Source organism: Nomascus leucogenys, chromosome 10 (genome assembly GCF_006542625.1).
Source record: "Nomascus leucogenys isolate Asia chromosome 10, Asia_NLE_v1, whole genome shotgun sequence".
Classification (NCBI taxonomy): Eukaryota; Metazoa; Chordata; class Mammalia; order Primates; family Hylobatidae; genus Nomascus; species Nomascus leucogenys.
In genome coordinates, this window is record NC_044390.1 from 16,623,529 (window position 1) to 16,644,380 (window position 20,852).

At 38.0% G+C, this 20,852-nt stretch overlaps 1 long non-coding RNA gene across 1 annotated transcript; it reads left to right on the forward strand.

Moving 5' to 3' along the window:
• The first annotated feature begins 1,188 nt into the window (after nucleotides 1-1,188).
• Nucleotides 1,189-9,689, forward strand: LOC100588573. Its single transcript, XR_178811.3, has 3 exons — nucleotides 1,189-1,331; nucleotides 5,983-6,159; nucleotides 7,487-9,689. It is a non-coding gene; the product is annotated as an uncharacterized LOC100588573 (long non-coding RNA).
• The last annotated feature ends 11,163 nt before the right edge of the window (nucleotides 9,690-20,852 follow it).

Sequence of the window (20,852 nt, forward strand, 5' to 3'; positions counted from 1 at the left end):
GCCTGGCCGACTTTTTGTGCAAGTTATCTTGACAACAAATTATCAATTTTCTCAAAATATGCTGTTGGGATTTTGCTTTTCAAAAGAGGCCAATGCTGCCTCAGTCATAGCTTTCAAACCTCCTAGCTCAAGGTTCAATGTCCTTTTCCTAGAGTCAAACAGTTGGCCCTGCCAGATTGCTGTGCACTGTCTCAGAGTATGATAGGACAATATTGGAGGTCCCAGATGTCTGCTCCTTCTGTCTCCAAGAGGCATCCTGGTTAACACCGTGTTGGCAGGTCAAAATATGTGGTGCTTGGCCATTTGCCCTTTTATGCATGATCCTGTAAATATCTGTAAGCCACCACTTACTTATCTACTCTCCCAATTATGAGCACCCAGGTTACCTCCAGTTACTGGACACTACAAACCACACTGTCATCTTTGTGCATATATGCTTACAAACCTGTGTGAGGATTTATTTGAGATATATGCCCAGGAATGAAATGGCTGGGTCATAGGTTATGTAGATACTTTATCTGCTGAAATAAGAACAGCAGCACCAATGTACACTTTCACATTACTCAACATCTTTACCTATGTTTCTCTGCATGCACAGGTATAAAGTCTGGAAAATTACAGTTTTGGCCTTACTCACACAACCTCCTGAAAATAATTTCTCAACCCTAGTCCCCATACACCATGAAAAGGGCCTTTCCTTATGGCAATGTGGACTTGGGCTTCTTTGTCCCACCAGGTCCCTATCTATCTTTCTGCCTTCTCCCTATGCATGAAGTACCTCATCCTCAAATCTGGGGAGATCTTGTCCAATTTAGAAATTCTACTACTCAATCATACTAAAATAGAAAGTATGATTGATTTTGATGAGTATGACCGTCTATCTGGGGTGGGAAGAAGAGATGAACATGGTTTTTTTTTAGATGGTAAAAACAACTAAATAGAACACTAAGAGATGTGAGCAAGCACTAGAGTGGTGCTAAAATTGTTCTTCGCTCTGATCCCTCCATTTAACAGAACTATAAAGCCGTTCCCAGTCTCTCTTCAGATGCCAGGGCTACGGGGTTCCATTGGCTGTAGCACCTCATCGCCTGCTGTAGGCTCCGTGACTCGTCTCCAGTCTGCCATCTTGTGGTCCTTCCTGTTGCTGCATTCATAATGGTTTACCGAGAGGGCAATAGTGGGTTTAGTAGACTTCACGTAGCTTGCGTCACTGCTCCTGTCTCTGTGTAACTCAAAATGAAGAGATTTTGGCATCAACTGTGAGCTTAGGGGTAGAAGAAGGGTATATGTTAGGAGGTGGGAGCGGAATCAGTTCTTCAAATCTTAATGATGTAAGTCATAAAGATGTTTCCTCGAGCCACTGTTGATTCATTGTTAATGATTCATTACTGCGTTTTCTGCAACACTAAGAAACCATTGTTTCTACTAAGTTTATAAAAAACATATAAGATAAAGAACAAGTGAAAATCCAGATTTTTTTAATGAGGTATGTGTACCTTCTTGGAAAATGTGAAGACAGAGACAGTGTTTTACTATTTTCATTTTTGCACCTACAGTTTCTAGCATAGGCTTGGCATCTTGTAAATATTTAATAAATGTTTGTTGAATGAGTGAGTTAATTGATTCTCCTACCAGTCTGAGCTATCAGTTATGTCTCTGTGGCTAGATGGACACCATGTCTTCCATCTCTGCCAAGAGTTCAACTGAATTCAAGTTTATAAATGGAAATGTGTGTGTACGAAAGAATTAAAACAATTCAGAAAACATAAAGTTTTAAAAACTACCTTTCCTAGACATAATCATTGTTAATAATTGGGTATTTATCTTTCTAGATCTTTTCAATATTTCTATGTATTTACATATATAAATATACAAATATATGCACACATATAGATTTATTAAAACATAAAAGGGGTTTATTTGGGAAGTAGTTCTGGAATTTGCTTATTTTTCTTACAGTTAATATGTGTAGGAGATCATTCCATGTCCATATGTAGAAGTCTATAGCATTCTGTTTAGCAGACGCATAGCATTACATAGTATAAATGTCTCATAATGTTAAAATCATTTCCCCTTTAGTGGAAATCTTTGTTCTTACAATGTTTTCCTGTACAATTCTTGGCCATGAAACTTGGTACACAAATGTGTCTTTCTATAGGTCAGTGTCCAGGAAGTGGGGTTGTTGGTCAAAATATATATTGTGTTTAAAATTTTTCACGAATACTCCTAAATTTATTATGAATTGATACAAAGGCCTTGTCTCATGAATTAAGATTAATAAGAAATACTGAAATCAGTGTTACTTTTTAATTTTTAGGGATGTGTTTGACATGATCCTAAATAATGTGGCTGACTGAACTTCCTGCTTCCTAATCATTTGTATATCTTCTAGATACTTCTATATATGCTGGCTTGAAAAACTGGCACAGAGAAGCATAACTGGGCTTGGTTTTTCTTTTTCTCTTTTCTCCTATGGAGAATTCTAAGCAGCAGGTAGCGCCCTGGAGCACTGTGTTTGAGCTCTGAGAGCGGTCCTTCTATGGATTCAATTGGTTCACAAAAGAAAACTTCTGCAGTATCAATATTTGACATATGTTTGACTTCATATTATTACATGACATTTCTTTTTGTCATGAAAAATGAATACTTATTTATTATAGAAAATATTAAAAATGCAGAAAAGTATTAAAAATATAGAAATAAACTATAGTCTCATAAACCAGTGATAACTAACCTTAACATTTTGGTTTATATCCTACCAGATGTATACTGTTTTTAAACAAAATTGGGATGACACTGTATTACCATTTTACAATCTGTTTTTTTCTCTCTACCTAAAAATATATTACAAGCTTTCTGCCATATTAATATGGCATCACTTCAATGATTGGTTTAGAGGAAGCATAACCATATAACACTTTCAGCTTACTCAGAATTTACAACTAGAACTCTGATGCTTCAAACTCATTCAAACACAGATGATCTAAGGCAGAGTAATCCTACCTGTATGTTTGTATGTTCTCTGTCACTAATTAGAATAACTATATCTTTCTGAGTAGTTACTACATACTAAATGTTTTGCAAAGCATGTGACATTATTTCTAATTGTCAAAACTACCTTCAGAAGTAGGTATTATTGTCAAAATTTTGCAGAAGAGGAAACTGAGATTCAAAGAGATTCAGCAAATTACTCAAGGACGCACAGTGAGCAAATGGTAGGGTTTAAATTAGAATCCAGGTCTATCTGCTTGTAAAACTGTTGCTTTTTAAAACTCTATCTGCTGTTTTGATCCGCATAATATTTTCAAGTGTGACTTCTGTTCTAAAAGTCGCTGTCTAATATTAACTTCATAATTGAGTTGAAAGTAATTTCTGAAAGGAATTAAGACGCATTATTTATTTTTTCTAGCTACGTAAAAAAGTTAAAGCACAGTGTTTATTCTCTTTTCATTGGTGAAAACCACCCTTTGCTTTTGGATGGGCAGAGAACTTCTGTAACAATTGGAACTAGAGCGCCATCTGTTGACTGTAGAGTTCTAGGCATTTAATACAAGAAAATTACAAATCTGATCATCACTATTACTTTCCTTAACAAAGAAAATGCCCTCAGCTGCTGGGCGTGGTGGTTCACTCCTGTAATCTCAGCACCTTGGGAGGCTGAGCGGATGGATCACTTGTGGTCAGGAGTTCAATACCAGGCTGGCCAACATGGCGAAATTCCATCTCTACTAAAAATACAAAAATTAGCCGGGCACTGTGCCGCACACCTGGAATCCCAGCTGCTAGGGAGCCTGAGGCAGGAGAATCGCCTGAACCCCGGAGGCGGAGGTTGCAGTGAGCCGAGATCGCTCCCGCACTCCAGCGTGGGCGACAGAGCAAGACTCCCTCTCGAAAAGAAAAAACAGAAGAGCCCTCAGCAGCAATCTTGGATGAAAGGTCATTAGTTCTGACTTTAAAAGATCAATTTATAATTGATTTAAATTTCATTGAGATGAAATTTATAAAACATAAAATCAATCATTTTAAGGTGGACAACTCAGTGTAACCATCACCTACTTCTATCTAGTTCCAAAACATTTCCATCACCCCAAAGTAAAGTCCATTACCCATCAAACATTTTTTCTTGTTACCCCCTCCTCCACAGCCCTGACCACTGTCAATCTGCATTCTGTTTCTATAGATTTATCAATTCTGGATACAGCATTTCACATACATGGAATCATACAATACGTGATGTTTTGTGTTTCGCTTCTTTCATTCAACATGTTTTGTAGATATAGCCATATCATAGCATGTTATCAGTACTTCATTTCTTCTTATGGCTGAATATTATTCTGTTTTGTAGATATATACACAATAGATTATATATATGTCCCACAGTCGGTTTATCTATTCATCTGTTGATGAACATTAAGGCTGTTTCTGCCTTTTGGCAATTGTGAATTGTGCTGCTGTGAGCATGAGTTACATGTATTTATTTGAGTATCTGTTTTCAATTCTTCGAGTAAATATCTAGGAATGGAATGCATTGGCCCTGATTTTAAAATAAAAATGTGGATGAGAAATACCTGACAATAGACTCAAAGATGTTTGATGCAAAGTAAAATAATTATTTCAACAGCAGGAAAAAAAATCAGTAATGAATCTAAGGACGAACATTTTCTTATGCTTATCCACCACAGTGAGTAAGAAATATTGAAAAGTCAGCCTGGTTTGAAAAAGTCACTTAACCTCAGCAGCCCTCAAATAACTTATCTTTACAATGAGGCCAATGCAACTTACCTCATAGATTTGTCCTGAGGATTAAATTAGAAAACACAGTGCTTTGCACAGTGCCAACAAATGTCAATTTCGTTGTCCTTTGTTTCTGCCATGACAGCTGATTCCATTTACCTGGAATTTCAGAATCGTGTGCACTTTCACAGCCAAAACAGTCTCTCAGTAATGAGAGGAGAGTTGCAGGGAGTGTTGATCCACTCAGTTGCTTAGCATGATAGCGATATTATTTATCTTCCCCTCTGTGGCTGTCTGCGTCAATGTACATGAAATTTAGTTATTCTCTTCTAGAGACAACTTACTATATTTCTGTCTTAAGAGGAGTTCATCACTCTGAAAATGATCTCAGAAGGACTTGTGAGATGTTTAACAGAAACTATATTTTAAAAACATTTTGTATTTTACCTAGCAAACATGCTGATTCTTGTTTTTCAAAATGTAATGCTCATGCAAAGGAAATGCAAAAGTATATCCAAGTTGTGATTAACTTTCAGGTATTCCTCTGAAGCTTGCTGAGTTGCAAAATCTGTGTGCCCAAGAGAAACCGTATCTTTACAACCTTGCAAATATAGTCTGAATCTTAGTTTTGAGGAAATTTTAATTGTAAATGATCGAGGGAAATGCTTATCTGTGACTGGCTTGACTTGGTGAACACATTTATTTCCAAAATAAAATTAACTTCAGGGTTTCAAAAAATCTCTCTCTCTCTCTACCTGTCTCTTTCTCTCTGTCTCTTTGTGGGTGTTTATGTTTTAAAGATCAAGGCCTTTATACGAGGCAAATGAGAAAAGCTAAGCCAATCTTAGAAAGAAAGAAATATCTATAATAGGATGTACAACATACAAAATAAATGCAATTTGATGCATTTTTTTTCAGAAGGGCAGGACAAGAGACAAGTAACTGCCCCCAGGGACTCACTCAGCCATGACCTATGCTTGAACACATAGATTTCACCTTGAACACTAGCTGTTGCACATTTAGTTAATGCTAGATGCTATATTCTTTATCTTCTTCTGCCAGGACACCATCTTGTCTAGTGAATAATATTATTCCCAATCTATGGACAAGAAGACCTGGACTTAAGAGAGATAACTAACATGTTCAAAGTTTACAATTCTATGGCGGAAGAGCTAGGATTTTATCTAGGTCATTGTAACTTAACCCCTATGGTTTTTTTTTTCCTCTCTCCCTCTCTTTTTGTCCTAGGGTGAAGAAGAGTGCTCACCAGATTCCCTTCTGGTCTGGGAAAAGAAATCCCTTCTTTTGTGGATGTCATCTCTACCATCTCTCGGTGAAAAATATTTCAAGAGAATCCTAAGATGGAGAGAGCATTGGAAGTCATCCGGCCCAATTCCCTTGTGCAATTCAAAGCTTCTTTGTAAGGTAGGGCACCATTTACTTTTATAAGGCCAACTTTGCGGAATTTACTACTTTATAAAGCAACCTATCGAATATTTACAGCTACAATTGTGAAGAAATACTTGATACAACTCTTTGAATGACCAGTTTTGCCTAGTAAAACCTTAAAATTACTTTTTAGTTATCTCATTTATTAAATTGTTCCTTTGTTCATTCACTCAAAAATATTAATTAAGCCAGGCTTGGTCTTATTTAGCTTTGAAATTACAGTGCTAGATGGTTGTGAATGCATACTTTATTCTACAAACCCTGTTGCTTCTAGTTCATATGGAATTTGCAGGTAACTAAAACTCTTTGTCTTTTTTCCCCAAGAACTGTTGCTTAGATCTGTTCTATTTAACCTGCAGTTAAACGTTTCCTTTAAACTGAAGCATTGAATTGTTCAGTTTTGACCCTTCTGCCAGTTTTTTGAATGCTGGTTAATACCTGAGAAGGTACTCTAGTTTTCTGGTGTCTGCAAGATTGGTACACATGCTGTCTGTGTCTTCATTTATATGTTCATTAAACATACTGGATAGAAGGGAGTCAAGTTCAGAAAGCTGAGGTTCTGTAGTACAGATCTCTCCAACGTTTTGATACCTAATATATTACTTAATATTTTGCTGAGCGGATGTATTCAAAGAAATTAATCCAACAGCCTACATGCCTTAATTTTGCCTAAAACTATTCATGAGAAGTGGTTAAAAGCCTTGCTAAATTCCCATGAAAGAAGCTTGACCTCCTGGTGTAATTGTCTCAAGCCTGCCTTGTTTGGCTAAGGACCCAATCTTTAGGCATAATCCCAGAAGATAGGGTCAAGTTCAGAGGCTTAAAGGCACAATATCAGGAGAGATACAAGCAACTGTCATAAAAGTAGAAATGAAGTCCATCTTGTATGACTTTATTTTTGGTTAATCTTTACTGCCTGTAATTATCTACCATCTCATGTTTGGGATAGCCACAGCATATTTTAAGTATAATCTTCTAGAATTGTTCTTGGAATAAATTACTTTCCTTAGGGCAAGTTGTGCCATTACCCTCTGTGCAGCTCCATGATCTTCAATTGTCACTTAGGTTAATGCAGTCACTCATAAAATGTCAGGCTCCTAGAGGCTAATTCCTCTATGTCAGAAACTTGGGCTATGTTTTGAAATACTCACTGCTTCCTATTATCTTAGTTAAATAATCAATTTAGAACTTACTCTTTTTAAGTTTCAGTAAGTATGATTTGCACTTATTTATGGGAGTCAAGCAATACTGTTTAATCTCTATCATTTTTTTTGCAAGTAAGATGAACTCTTTTATTTTTTAGAAAAATGCCCCTAGAAGTTTGTTTGCATCATGAAGATCAGGTCTTGAGAGATCCAATCTGGCTCTTCCCTGTACAAAACATTCCTCACAAACAGAATATGGACAATTGCTAAATGTCAAAGGTAAAGTTATTGTGGGAACTCCTTCAAAAAGTTCAAGGGAGAGCTCATTCCATGAGTGACCATTTACACCTAATTTTTTTCTGTGCTATGTTACTTATTCTGAAGTGGTTGATCCAACTCCTAAAAGGGAATATTTCATTACCTTTTATTTCCTATAGCATCCATTCTGACCCCTTTATCGGTTTAATTATTCCCTGATTCCAGTCTTCATTCACTCATTTATTTGAGAAATATTTATTGACCAACAACTATGCCAGGTCCTATTCCATGTGTAGGGACTATAAAGTTGAACAAGACAGAGGAGGTACTGGCCTTAGAATTTACATTCTAGTAGAAGATGAGAAAGTAAAAATAAACACATGGAAACATGACTGAACCAGATATTATAGACTGTGATAGGTGTAGTTTGGGTAAAGCACAGAGTGCAGTAGTAAAGATAAACTGGAGTCAAAGTGGGGCTATTTTAGATGTAATGGAGATCTCTGAGGAAATGAAATTTGAGCTGAGACCTAAAAGGTCACCCAAGAACTCATGGGAAAACTCGGTTGTTTCTATCAAAATTTAGCTTCATGAACTCGAGGCCCTTGCAAATGATGGTTACCAGGTGAGAAATGTCTCACTGGCAACAGAGGTTGGCAGATCCAGCTCCAGTTCCATCCCAGCCAACATACCAATGTCATTAAAATAAGGTCATTCATCAAGGTGGAGACTATTACTAGAAACAAGCATTCTAAAGTGCCATTTGAGTGCCAGGCTCTCAACACTGGGCATAACACTGCTCCATGAGGCTTTTGAGAGCATGTACTGAGGCATGACCAAAAAAATTAAGTTCCATGTAAGTGATGCAACTGCTCCCCAATTACTGTGGAAGTATCTGCAGACTAACTATTGTGCGTGTGTGTTTGTTTGCTTTAATGAATAAATTCAGTCAACCAACCATCTAGCTATTGACTAAATCCATTGTTTTTCTTCCAAAATAACTGTCTATTGGCTGAAGTTTACTGGTTTTTATTTCTATTTGCATACATAATTTTCTAAACCCCATTCTTATGGAACCTTCTCTAAGTTCCTCTCTATGGCCCTGTTCCATATTCATATGGATATACACAAAGACACAAATACACCAGACTAAGTTTAAAGCAGTCTGGTGCCTGCCTAAGACTTCGGCCTCATCTCCTGCTTCTACCCTCTTTAGTTTAGGAAAAACAGGTAACGTTACTGAGTGCCAAGTATTGTGCTAGTAGCTCTGCATGCATTTTTTCATTTTATCTTCACAAGTTTCTTCTATCACCATGATCTGTATGTTTGATCATGGTGTTTCCTCCACCTGAAATTCCCTTGGTGCTCTGCCTGGGGAACTGTTACTCATTCTTCAAATCTCAACGGAATGATCTCCTCCTCTGGAAAGCTCTCCCTACTTCCCTAGGAAGAAGTAATCCCTTCCTCAGTTCTGCTTTGATTATAACTTTATAAGCACCTATCACTCTGCATGGTATTAGTCCACTGTCATGTCCATTTCCTCCACTGGGATGTAAATTGCTTACAGGTAATAATTAGGCTTTGAATCATTTTATGATCTGGCCTAAGACAGTGCTTGGTACATACTATAGGCTCATCAGATGATGGCTGAGTAGAATTAAATTGAATCAAGTTGAAGTTATCATTTTGATGCTTATCCATTAACATGTGTAATGTGTTAAATGGTGGTCACTAAAAACATATGTCTGCACCCTAATTCCTGGAACCTGTGAATATAACCTTACGTGTTAAGAAGAAATATGACCTTAAATGGATATGGAGACAAGGAGCTTATCCTGGATTGTCTGAGAGGGGCCTAGATGCAATTGCATGTATTCTGATAAGTGGAGAGAAACAGAAGGGGAGGATGCAATGTGACCATGTAGGCAGAAGTTTGAATGGTGCAGCCACAAGCCAAGGAGCCCCTGGGGCCATCAGAAGCTGGAAGAAACAAGGAATGGATTCCTTCCTAGTGTTTGGAAGGAGTATGCACTTGCCAACACCTTAGTTTGAGACTTCTGGCCTCCGGAACTGTGACAGAATAAATATGTGTTGTTTTGAGCCACCCAATTGTTGCTAATTTGTTAAAGCAACCCTAGAAAATTAATATAGCATCCACAATAAAATTTCTCAAAATATATGTTCCTGTGAAATGGAAGAGTTCTAGGGATCTAATAGCATATAAGGAACCCAGATAAGTTGTACAAGTTTTTCCCTGAAAGTCTTTTCAGATTCTTTAGTGGGCTAAGGTGCATTGTGAATCCCAAAAACTTTAGTGTTTTCCAGCATCTATTATCACAGCATCCTTTCCCCACCCATGGAATTATATACTAACCTATTTTTGTAGATGTTGATGTTCTGTAGAACAGAGTTTTGGGGTCTATATGACTTAAGATCCTTCTACAATGGAACACAGTGAGGAGGGTATTCAGAGGAGGTATAGAGGGCGTTGATCTTGCAATATATACTCAGGAAATTACCATGGGCAGAATAAAATGCTTTTGAAACTATTTAGTGTTTGCTTGGCACTGTTTCTCTTGGGTTTAGCTTTGCAAAATTTTCCTCAGGTATAATTTTTCTTGTTGCCATGGAGCCAATTCACTTCCCAAGGCAAGTTGGTGATTGGCCTAAGGGAAACTATTGAGAAAAAATGGACAGCTCAAGATGTGGTTTGAAACATTGATGTTCTTTTTTGGTGCACTTAACTCCTCTCTCTGCTGTTATTTTTCTTCTTCACTCTCCTGGAATCTCCCTCTTTCCCAGTGTAAGTGAGAGTCTAATAGCTCATGATGCAGCTTGGTTTGTTGTGTATTGAAGTAACAGTAGGTGCATTTGTTTTGGCAAACTCATCATCATTTGTCTGAGGCATAACAGTGGCCTCTTTATTGATTGTTTAATCCAGTTCCTGAGGCTGGATTAAATAAATGAGACAATTGAACCTCAGATAGGTAAGTGACTTGGCCTTAGTCACCTAGCAAGGCACTGCTAGCCAGACAAACAATCTCACTTAGTAATTTCTGTCCAGTGCCTCCTACTAGACAGGCCAAGGCCCAGGGCACTGCACTCTGTATGGGGTGGAAGTAGGGTGTAGCATTGGAATGGAGGTAGTGGTAGAATGCAGTACTTAAAGCCAAGGAGAGAACACTCAAGAATCCATAGCCCCAGGAGAAGTAAAGTCAAAGGGAACCAAAATCCAAAGGCAGTAATCACCGAGAGGGACTCAGGAGTGAGAGAGAGTTCATGGACAAGTGGCAGGTCAGAAGCCAGGGAATTCAGGGCTGCCAGAAATTTGCAAGCAGCAGGCAAGACCCCTAGTCTTTATACAACCCTTGTCTTTCTGTAAAAGGCTGGAAAAAACCAGCTTTTTCAAACATGCTATATTCAAATGTGCCATAATTGTTCTGTTTTGAGAAACCAGAATGATCTGGCTTTTGTACAGAAATAGGGAGAATATCATCCTTTGCTGCTCAATGATAAATGTATTGCCTGAACCTGAGCCTGGAAGACACTGCCCTACATGTGCCCAATGTCTCACAATGCTTCCTTTGGGCAGTTTTGTTTGGTATGTGACCTCTGACCTCAAAGTACCTGAATAGAAAACATAACCACACTAGTTCATGCTACCTATTCCTCTTTCCTCCAAGCAAGTACACTGAAAATGCTAAGTCCAAACTGAGAAAGATCTGAGATATTACCCTATTTGCAAGCTAAAAAGTTAGCCTGCCACAATATGTATATATGTTTGTGTATATATATATATATATTTATGTGTGTGTGTGCATGCACACATGTGTGAGGTGTGTAATATATATATAACTTTATATCTGACCAGGTTTTGCATGCCACGTTCTCACAAAGCAACACAATGAGGGCTTGATGTCACTGCATGTGCAGTGGCATTGGCTCCACAGGAGAAGAGGAACCCTGAAGTTATAAAGTTTGGAAGTTTATGGGACATCCATCCATGTTTTCTTCTGGAAAGAGGAAGAAGAAATACTTTACTCTCGAATGGAAAAAAAAAATTATTTTGTGGAGAAGATGGGAGGGTTTTTATTTTACCACCCTAGACTGTAAACAAATGGTTTCAGGGACAGAAAAATCCTGAGTTCTCTATCTTTAGGTTTCATACTATGGTCCAAAAATGTGTGTAACCTCAAAATTCATGTGCTGAAATCCTAATCCTAAAGTGACAGTATTAGAAAGTGGGGCCTTTGGGAGGTGATTAGAGGATGAAGGTGGAGGCCTCGTGAATGGGATTAGAGTCTTTATAAAAGGACCTGAAGGAGCTTTTTTACCCTGCCACCATGTGAGGACACAGGGAGAAGGCACCATCTATGAACCAGAAAGCAGATGCCCTAACCAGACACTGAATATGCTGGCACCTTGATCTTGGACTTCTCAGCCCACAGAACTGTGAGAAATAAATTTCTATTGTTTATAAGCTACCCAGTCTATGGTACTTTCTTATAGCAGCCCAAATGGACTAACACATTTGATATTCAGTCAAATGTTCTTTGTTCAGTGTTGTTTGTTCATAAAGCTCTGACCATGAGGAAACATGAAAATATTTGTGGAGCACTGTCTCCCAACACCAAAACTCATCTTTTCTCTCTTAAAAATAAAGGTATTTTCCAGAACATCAATAGATGCTGGGGTAAGTAAAGGAAGGAGAGAAAAAGAATGAAAAAGGAATGAAGCTATTGCACATAAGAGCAGTGCCTGGGTTCTAGTTCAATGAGCCTAAAATGCCTGTTGCTATCATGATAAGTTACACACATGTTAATGTGAACTCTCACTAACCAAAGAGAAAACTGAGATAACTCTTATTCTCCTCTCTCCCCTCCACTCCCCTCCCCTCTCTCCCTCCCTCCCTCCCTTTTCTCTTTGTTCCTTCTTTCTTTTGTCTTTCTTTCTTTCTTTTTCTTTCTTTCTTTCTCTTCTTTCTTTTCTTTTTCTTTCTCTCTTTCTTCCTTTCTTTCTTATTTATGCATCAGATGGTTAACAAAATAGACACAGTCTTGGAGCAAGTCTAGAGTGGCACAGAGGCCATCTGTAAGCAAAGCATCATAAAAAATTATTACTTATAATTTTATTAACAATTATGAAAGAGGAGCCCATGGTACTCTTAAGAGTGTATAACAAGAAGAAAAGATCTCATTTGAAAGTGTTTTAGAGTTGCCAGACTTAGCAAATAAAAACACAGGACACCAATTTATTAGAATCTCAGATAAACGATGAACCATTTAGTGTAATTATGCTTCATGCAGTATTTGGGACACACATAAAAAAGCTTATTCATTGTTTATCCAAAATTCAAATTCAACTGGGCTCCTATATCTTATCTGGCAACGCTATGTGTGGGGTAGAGGAGAGGGTAGCTAAAAAAACTTACTCCTAGGAAGTGATATCTGAAATGAGACCTAAAGAATAAGTTGGTGTTATCCCAATTCAAAGGTTTGGGGGTGGAAACAGAGGGTAAGGATAGGTAGACCAGGCAATCATTATGGTCAGACTGTAAAAAATAAACGGGAAAATGGCATTCAGAAAAGCCAGAAAGATTAGGGCCTGATAGGCCAGGTTAAGGATGTCAGATGTTAAAGAGACTGGGGATGGATGTTAGAACATAGGCTCTGGGCCAGGGGCTACAATGAGGGAGGTGCTCACTGAATTTAGGCAAGTCAATTCACTTCTCTGGGTCTCAATTTTGTCAGGGGTCAAGTGGATGCTCAAGTGCTGGAAAATGAGATAATGAAACATAAATTCTGAAGGGTTCACTGGGAAGAACACTCAAAGTTATGTAATATGAAATCCTCAAGATACAAATGAAACTGAGACTTAGGCAAGGCATTGGCCCCAAATGACGAAAAGTGGAGAAGACTTTGGAGTCAGACAGTCTTGAGTTTAAAGCCTGGCTCCGTCACTTGCCTGCTGGGTGGCCTTAGGTAAGCGAGTCAACCTCTCTTTGAGCCTTTATGCTTCTCCAGTGTAGAATGAGATAATATCTTCCTTCCTGAGTTGTTGTTAGGGTTTGTGACAAAATGAAGAGAATTATGACAATAAGCCTTGGTGCTTATCCAACGACTTGCTCATGCAGATTGGTTCTCTGTTCATTATTTTAAAGAATTCTGGAAACCTTTCTGAGAGACTAGAAGGTGAAGAGGAAGAGAAGCAAACTGTAGCTCTGGACACACGTTATGTCTGTCAAACTGACCACCAATGGCTGTCCCTCCTCCCTGCCTTTAGAAATAGTTGATCTGTCAGTTCTGGGGACTCAGGGAAGAAATGAATTCAAACAACAGCTGCCATGAGACTCTCAGGCTCTGAGGAGTCAAGAGCTCAAAAGCTGCAGTGGGAGAAAGAAACACTGTGAGCCTTCAGGAGTCTCTCGCTCCGCAGATAACACTTTAACAAGGTCTTCTAGAAATAATCGGATACAAATACATTCTATTAATTAATTAGGCAAACACTCATGAATACCTTTCATGCAGCTATCAAGCAGCTTCTAATCTACTTAGGGAAATACAGAAACGCAAACAAATTCAACAAATACATCTTTATTGACGGTCTCAGGAGAGTCAACTTTATTGGTGGGACTTTCACACCGGGTAAGTGAGAAGATGGCTCTGGTGGGACCTTGGAGCATTCCTCAAAATACTCCATGAGGTTGTTTTGGATCTCAAACAATGGCACTGGCTAGCCCCATTTCCTTAATCCCGCCCAGCATGTACAGCTGGTTGGGCAGTAGAGCTGTTTGTGATATTACTTGTCAATTCTCTCAAATTCACTGAGAATCGATGGTAGATATTTGCTGTGGCAGGTTAGTTTTTGATAAATGTTGGTTTATTTGAATTGTTTACCTAATGGCTTCATGCCAGGTAGATGGCAAAATATTTAATAGAATCTGTCATATGTTAAAAGAGCACAAGAAGTATGTGCTCATTGAGCTGTTAGTTTTTTCAGCAAAGATGGATGTGTATGAATCCATCCATAGCTGAGTCTACTCTTGCTTTTGCAAAGCAACTGGCCATATTAGGAGATAAGTTGATGGCTGAGAACAGACAGCCTAATCCTTTATGCCTAACGTCTGTGACTCTAATTTCTGTATAGGGTCTAAATATAGGATCTAAATAGGGTCTGAATAGGGTCTAAAAATAGGAGCCAAGAATGAGTATATTATAAACATTTACAATTTGGGGTCCTATGAAATGTTTAGTTAGAATTGTTTATGGCTTACTGCCCCTAGACCGTTTGTTTTTTTATACTCCTCTTTTGGAAGAAAGGGCAAATTTAAGAAAAACCTATTACTAAAGGATTAAGTTTAAGAAGGCCAACCTCCCACACTTTCCACAGTTACGGTTTGGGGCAAAGAAAACTTGTTTCTGAGGGTGTCCCTGAGGCACCAAACTTCACAATCATTAAAGAAGGATTCATTTGTTTACAGAAAGGTGGCTTTTCCTCACAGGAAGGGAGCAGTATGTTTTAGAATTATTACCAACTACACGGGTTGAAATGGAAGTATCAGCAACTCCTAGTTAGAATATTCAATTGACTCTTAACCCTCTAGTGGTCACGAATTTCACAGCTAGATGCTCTAGGGAAGTTGAGGAAACCCTGCTTTCCAGGAGTTTCCACTTTTAGGAAAAAGAAAAGACAAGCAGTGATGAATATGTCTAAAACTCAAATAGTGTGAAGCTCAAGTAGTGTGAAGTTCAAATAGTGTGAAGTTGTGCATTCCTCCCACGTGCTGATTTTATTTTTTCTGATTTAACCACTCCACTGGTTCTTGTGGGGTATCTTTTTTTTCCAATCTGTGTTGGCAACTTCTGTATGAATATGTTAGACCTACAGAGATGCTCATCACAAAGCCTGTTTTCTGGCCAGTTTCAAAAGTGAATTGAACTCTGACCTGCTTCCTCTGGTTTATAACAAGCCTTCAAGCCTTCGTAACTATAAAAGCCACTTACTTGATAAAAAGCCCATGACCCACTATTAGAAACATTATCAGCAACACCATAGAGATGATTTTTGAAACAATAGATGTTGAAGTTTTGAATCATTTCTTTTTAAAATTTAAGTTCATTGTAAAATGGATTCATAATGGATATAATTGCCGGTAGTGCAAAAACCACATCTAGGAAATTAACAAATTTGAGAGTTGGAATTGGAAGAGAAATACCCTAATACTCTATTTTACTATTGAGGAAAAAATATCTATTATTCTTTTTTTCTCCAGTGTACTAAGACTATATAATGGTTTGGGAAAGGTTAAAGTTAAGGCTATAGATATTTTAAGTATTGTTTATATGTTTGTCTCCTCCAAATAAGTAAATTTTAAAGGCAGTAATTTTTTAAAATTTATTTCAGATCTACAGTGTCTAATACGGCGTTTGGTACAGAAAAACTGGTAAGTAAATGTATTTACATTGTTGGAGGTGGTGCTGTATACATTGTGCTTTTTATGGAAAGGTATTGTTTTTAACCCCTAGAAATGTTTGTGAGATGGTCAAAGTGAGAGGCACGTGTGAGTAGGGAGTGAAGGGAGAGGGTTCCGCCTATGGGCCAGAGATGCTAAACGTCCTACAAATATGGAAGACAGTCCTTAGTGTCCTCATCTGTTAATGTAAAGTCTCCAATATACTCTGGCTTTCTGATGTTGCTGACAGTTCTATTCTGGCTCATTTAAAATGTCTGGAAACTATTGTCAATGCCTATGGGATTAAAAATAGATTCAGTTATATTAGAAAGCTACTTTTTTCAATACCTGCTAAAATCCGTAAGCAATAAAATCACTTTGATCTAGTCATTCCATATCTAAAAATTTATCCTAAAAAAACAGTTAGAGTAATTTTGGTGAAATACATATATTAGTGGTGAAAGAATAGGGTAGTCAACTCGTCCTGACTACTGTGGACTTTCTCCTTTGAGCACTGTAATTCCTGCAGTGCTGGGCAAGTCCAGACCAATGTGCTGTTGACCATACAGCAAAATCCTCCCTTTTGATGAGTGAATATTTTGAGATGCTGCTTGGAAACGTGAAAATAGTCCTCAAATCAGCTTCTAAGTGTTTACGTAACTTCAAGACTTTGCTTTTCAGAATAGATAATATAAGTTAGGGACAGAGACAAATTCTTTGGGGAATTAGCGGTTAGGGGAAGCTAAATGAGGGAAGAATTTAAAGAAAGAAGTAGATCCAGAGGTTATGGGTTACAGTCAAGGAAGAAACTTGATTGATATGAAGTTTCTTTCTCTTTCTTTCTTTCTTTCTTTCTTTCTTTCTTTCTTTCTTTCTTTCTTTTCTCTTTCTTTCTTCTTTCTTTTTCTTTCTCTTTCTTTCTTTTCTTTCTCTTTCTTTCTTTCTTTCTTTCTTTCTTTCTTTCTTTCTTTCTTTCTTTCTTTCTTTCTTTCCCTCCCTCCCTCCCTCCCTCCCTCCCTTTCTTCCTTCCTTCCTTCCTTCCTACCTACCTTCCTTCCCTCTCCTCTCCTCTCCTCTCCTCTCCTCGCTTTTCTTTTCTTTTCTTTTCTTTTCTTTTCTTTTCTTTTTTCTTTCTTTCTCTCTCTTTCTTTCTTTCTTTTCTTTCTTTTAGATGGAGTCACTCTGTCGCCCAGGCTGGAGTGCAGTGGCATAATCTCTGCTCACTGCAACCTCTGCCTCCTCAGATCAAGTGATTCTCCTGCCTCAGCCTCCTGAGTAGCTGGGATTACAGGCATGCACCACCACACCTGGCTAATTTTTGTATTTTTAATAGGGATGGGGTTTCACCATCTTGGTCAGGCTGGTTTCAAACTCCTGATCTCAAGTAATCTGCTCATCTCGGCCTCCCAGACTGCTGGGATTACAGGCGTGAGCCACCATGCCTGGCCTTGAAGTTTCTTTTTCTTCTTCCCATAATATCTTCTGGCTGATATTTAAAAATTGATGGATTAAACAGATGTTTAGATACAGGAAAAGAGTGAATGAGTCAACAGGAAAATAAATCTCAGCTCCACCTTACCACCCTCCTCTGCCAAATTCTAAAATAGAGTATAGGGGAGAAAAACAGAAAATACAAAAAAGAGAGATTTGCAACACATATTATGATATTAGATTTGCATTCAGAATTTAAAAAAAAAGAAAAAGGCCCACTATAAATTGGTAAGAAGTCAAACAAAATGATGCAAATACAAACAAAAAAAATGAAAGGGGAAATCATATGATAAGAAATGTTGATAAGTAAACACAGAAGAAATTCAACTTTACCTGGAAAATGGAAATACAGATTAAAGCCATTTTTATATTGAGTTACCATTTCATCCCCAGGAGACTTTTTTTTTTTTTTTAAATTCATACAACATCAAGTGTTGGCAAGGATAGAGATCAATGGAAACTTATATTCTAATGGTGGAAGTATTGGTTCGTTCAACCACTGTGGAGAGCAATTTAACAGTATTTACCATATGATATACTATGACCCAGCAAATCCTCTTCTAGGTATATTTCCAAGGATACTCTTGCATATTGCATAAGGAGATAGGTGTAAGGATTTGTATTGCAACATTGTTTTTAATAGTGGAAAAATTGGGAAGCAATATCTTGTTTATGGTTAAGTTAAAACCCTTTTGATGATGTTTTGCTCCATTAGAAGGACATTGACTCGTGCAACTTCTCATGTTTTCTTCTCCAGAGGAAGAAGAGTAAATTATTTGTGAGTTTGACATAAGGAAAGGAACCTGCATGGCTTGACTTCTTTCTCACTTTTTCTTAGGAGAGTGCCTCTGTGCCTGAAGTGCATGCAATGCTCTGCTTCTTTCCAGAAGGATTATACGGGCTAGTCCTGCCCTGTTGGTGTGGGGAGGACTGCCCTAGGTGACCTCAGCCTATGTCTTAGGTTCTAGGGTTCAGAATTAGGAAGCCCATTTGCCCACACATGTAAGTTATATTTTTCAGTTCAGTTTCACCAGTAAAAAGATGATATTTTGATGTCTGTCTGCCATCTTTCTTTGTCTCATTTCTTAAATGGGTTCGTATAGATGTATGCTATTTATTGGGCCTCTTGAATCCCAAGATTGAGAAATAAGAAATATAATTTGTGAAAGTAAAGAAAATGTAGAATAAAGAGGCTTTCAGTGTGGGCAGGGTGGATAGGTCTATGCTTTGATGATATTACGCTAGGCTGTGGCCGGGTGGGGGTGGATTTTTACCTTAGTGGGTTTCTTAATGTAGCTTTGCCTCATGAGTGTGACTGATTTTAAAAAGGCAGGACTGCACAGAACATCTTAAACATACGTCATCTCGTCCTGCCCTCCCTTCTTTTAGCAAAAGCAACTGCTCAGCAGGTTTCAGCAAAGGCATTGGCCAAGGTGACATCTTAATCAAATCATGGGGCCTTGAAAATGCACATTGCTGCATCTTGACCTCATCCTACATCTGGACCAAGTATTGGAGGTCAGGCTGAGGCAGGATTAAATCTTTAAGCCATTATTGATAGAACATCACTGGTTGATTTTAAGCTGTAAGGCATTACCGAGTTCCACATAAATTATTGAACACTAGCAGAGGTTCTAGTTTTAAACTTTTAGAAGTAGGCCTACATATGTAGCTCTATATTGCTGTCTCAAATTCCATTTTGCTTTCAAGCAAAATGAATACAATGTAGAGAACTTGAGGGAAACTTATCTTGGGTATCTTGGCTCTATGGCTTGTCACGGGTGAAAGGGCCACCCAGTTGTGTGCTAAGGCCAGCTTGCATCAGCTCATGCAAGCAGATAGTTAAATCCTCAGCAACGTTGTGAGGTGATTGATGACATATCGGTAGCCTGAAATTGGCAACACAGAGAATTTTTACACGACTGAAATCAGTAAACCCTACAAATCAGGGTTCTTCTCCCTGCCAGACAGTTGTTAAACATTTTTCATCATGTTTTTATATTGGCTTTGGGCTTGAAAATAACATAAGTTCAGACCAGAATTGAAACCCAATCTGTGGTAGATGTAATTACTTTTAAACAAAAGAAGGATCAGGCACCAAGAAAGAGAGGCCATTTTGAGGGACTCTAAGTAAAGAACTCAAGGAAATTATTGCTGACTAAATAGGAAGACAACTGCAGAATTTCATGCTGAGAGTAGATTATTAGTTTGGTTTGATTAGGAATTCAAGGGTAAATTGGAGAGGCTTGAGACACATGGCATAGTAAAACATACACACAAACACACACACACAGACACACACACACACATAAACTGAAAGATAGGCTAACTTAGCTAGAAGAGGAGAAATTCCTTTAGGGAAACAGTGGAGACCCTAGGAAATAGTCTTGCTTTTATAAAATGGACAATGAAAATTTTAAGGATAGGGCATATAAAAATATTAAGGAAAATGGAGATGAATTCCAAACCAAGTGCTCATGGAAGGCATTAGAAGAAAAGGACAGCACTGCCTTGTCAGAAGCTTTGATTGGGGCCCAAAAAAGGAAGGCAAAATTTTAGAAAGCAAACTGGAATGATTGCCTCAGGGAAGGCCAGGTTTGGGATACTGTTGAGATGCAGCTTTTTAATATTATATAGGAAAAGCAACTGGCTACAGTCTTGTCTATTATACTGAGGCAACTGAGATGTTGCCCTGGGTAGTTTAAAAATTGGATCCCCTTAAAGATTGTAACAGCTCTCCATCTAGAGTGGTGGCAGGAAAATCTGGACAAATTTCAAATGAGCAAATAAAGATCAACATCATACTAAAAGAATGACTAGGAGAGTCTGAAGGTACAGTATTCTACACGTGGAGAATATACGAATTGCTTATTCTGAGAGTAAACATTCTTGAGAAAAATCAGGGATCTAAAATGCTAAAGGCAGAACAAAGAGGAAATGTTAAAGGTTTAATAGGCAGTGCAGTGAGTTGAGGCCAGCCTTGGTTAAAGGTTAAAGTTTAGCTAAAGGAGGTCAGATTCATCAACCAAGGAAGGTGAAGATGAGGAAGGTTTGTTTGAGTAATTGGTACTTAAACTCAAAGTTTGATTTCTGGCCCAGACATTCTGTTTTCAAACATATTCCCCCAGGTTTTGTTTTGCATTTCTTTAAAAATAAGAGATATGAAACCAGTTTGTTCTTAATTGTCAAAAAGACTTGGCGAGCAAAATCATAGTACTTCATGAGGTAGAGAAGGAAAGGGAGAAAATTAAGCAGGAGAGATGGTTAGAACCTTCCTAAAAGACATACAAGAATAATAGAATGAAATCAAACATTAAAAGATT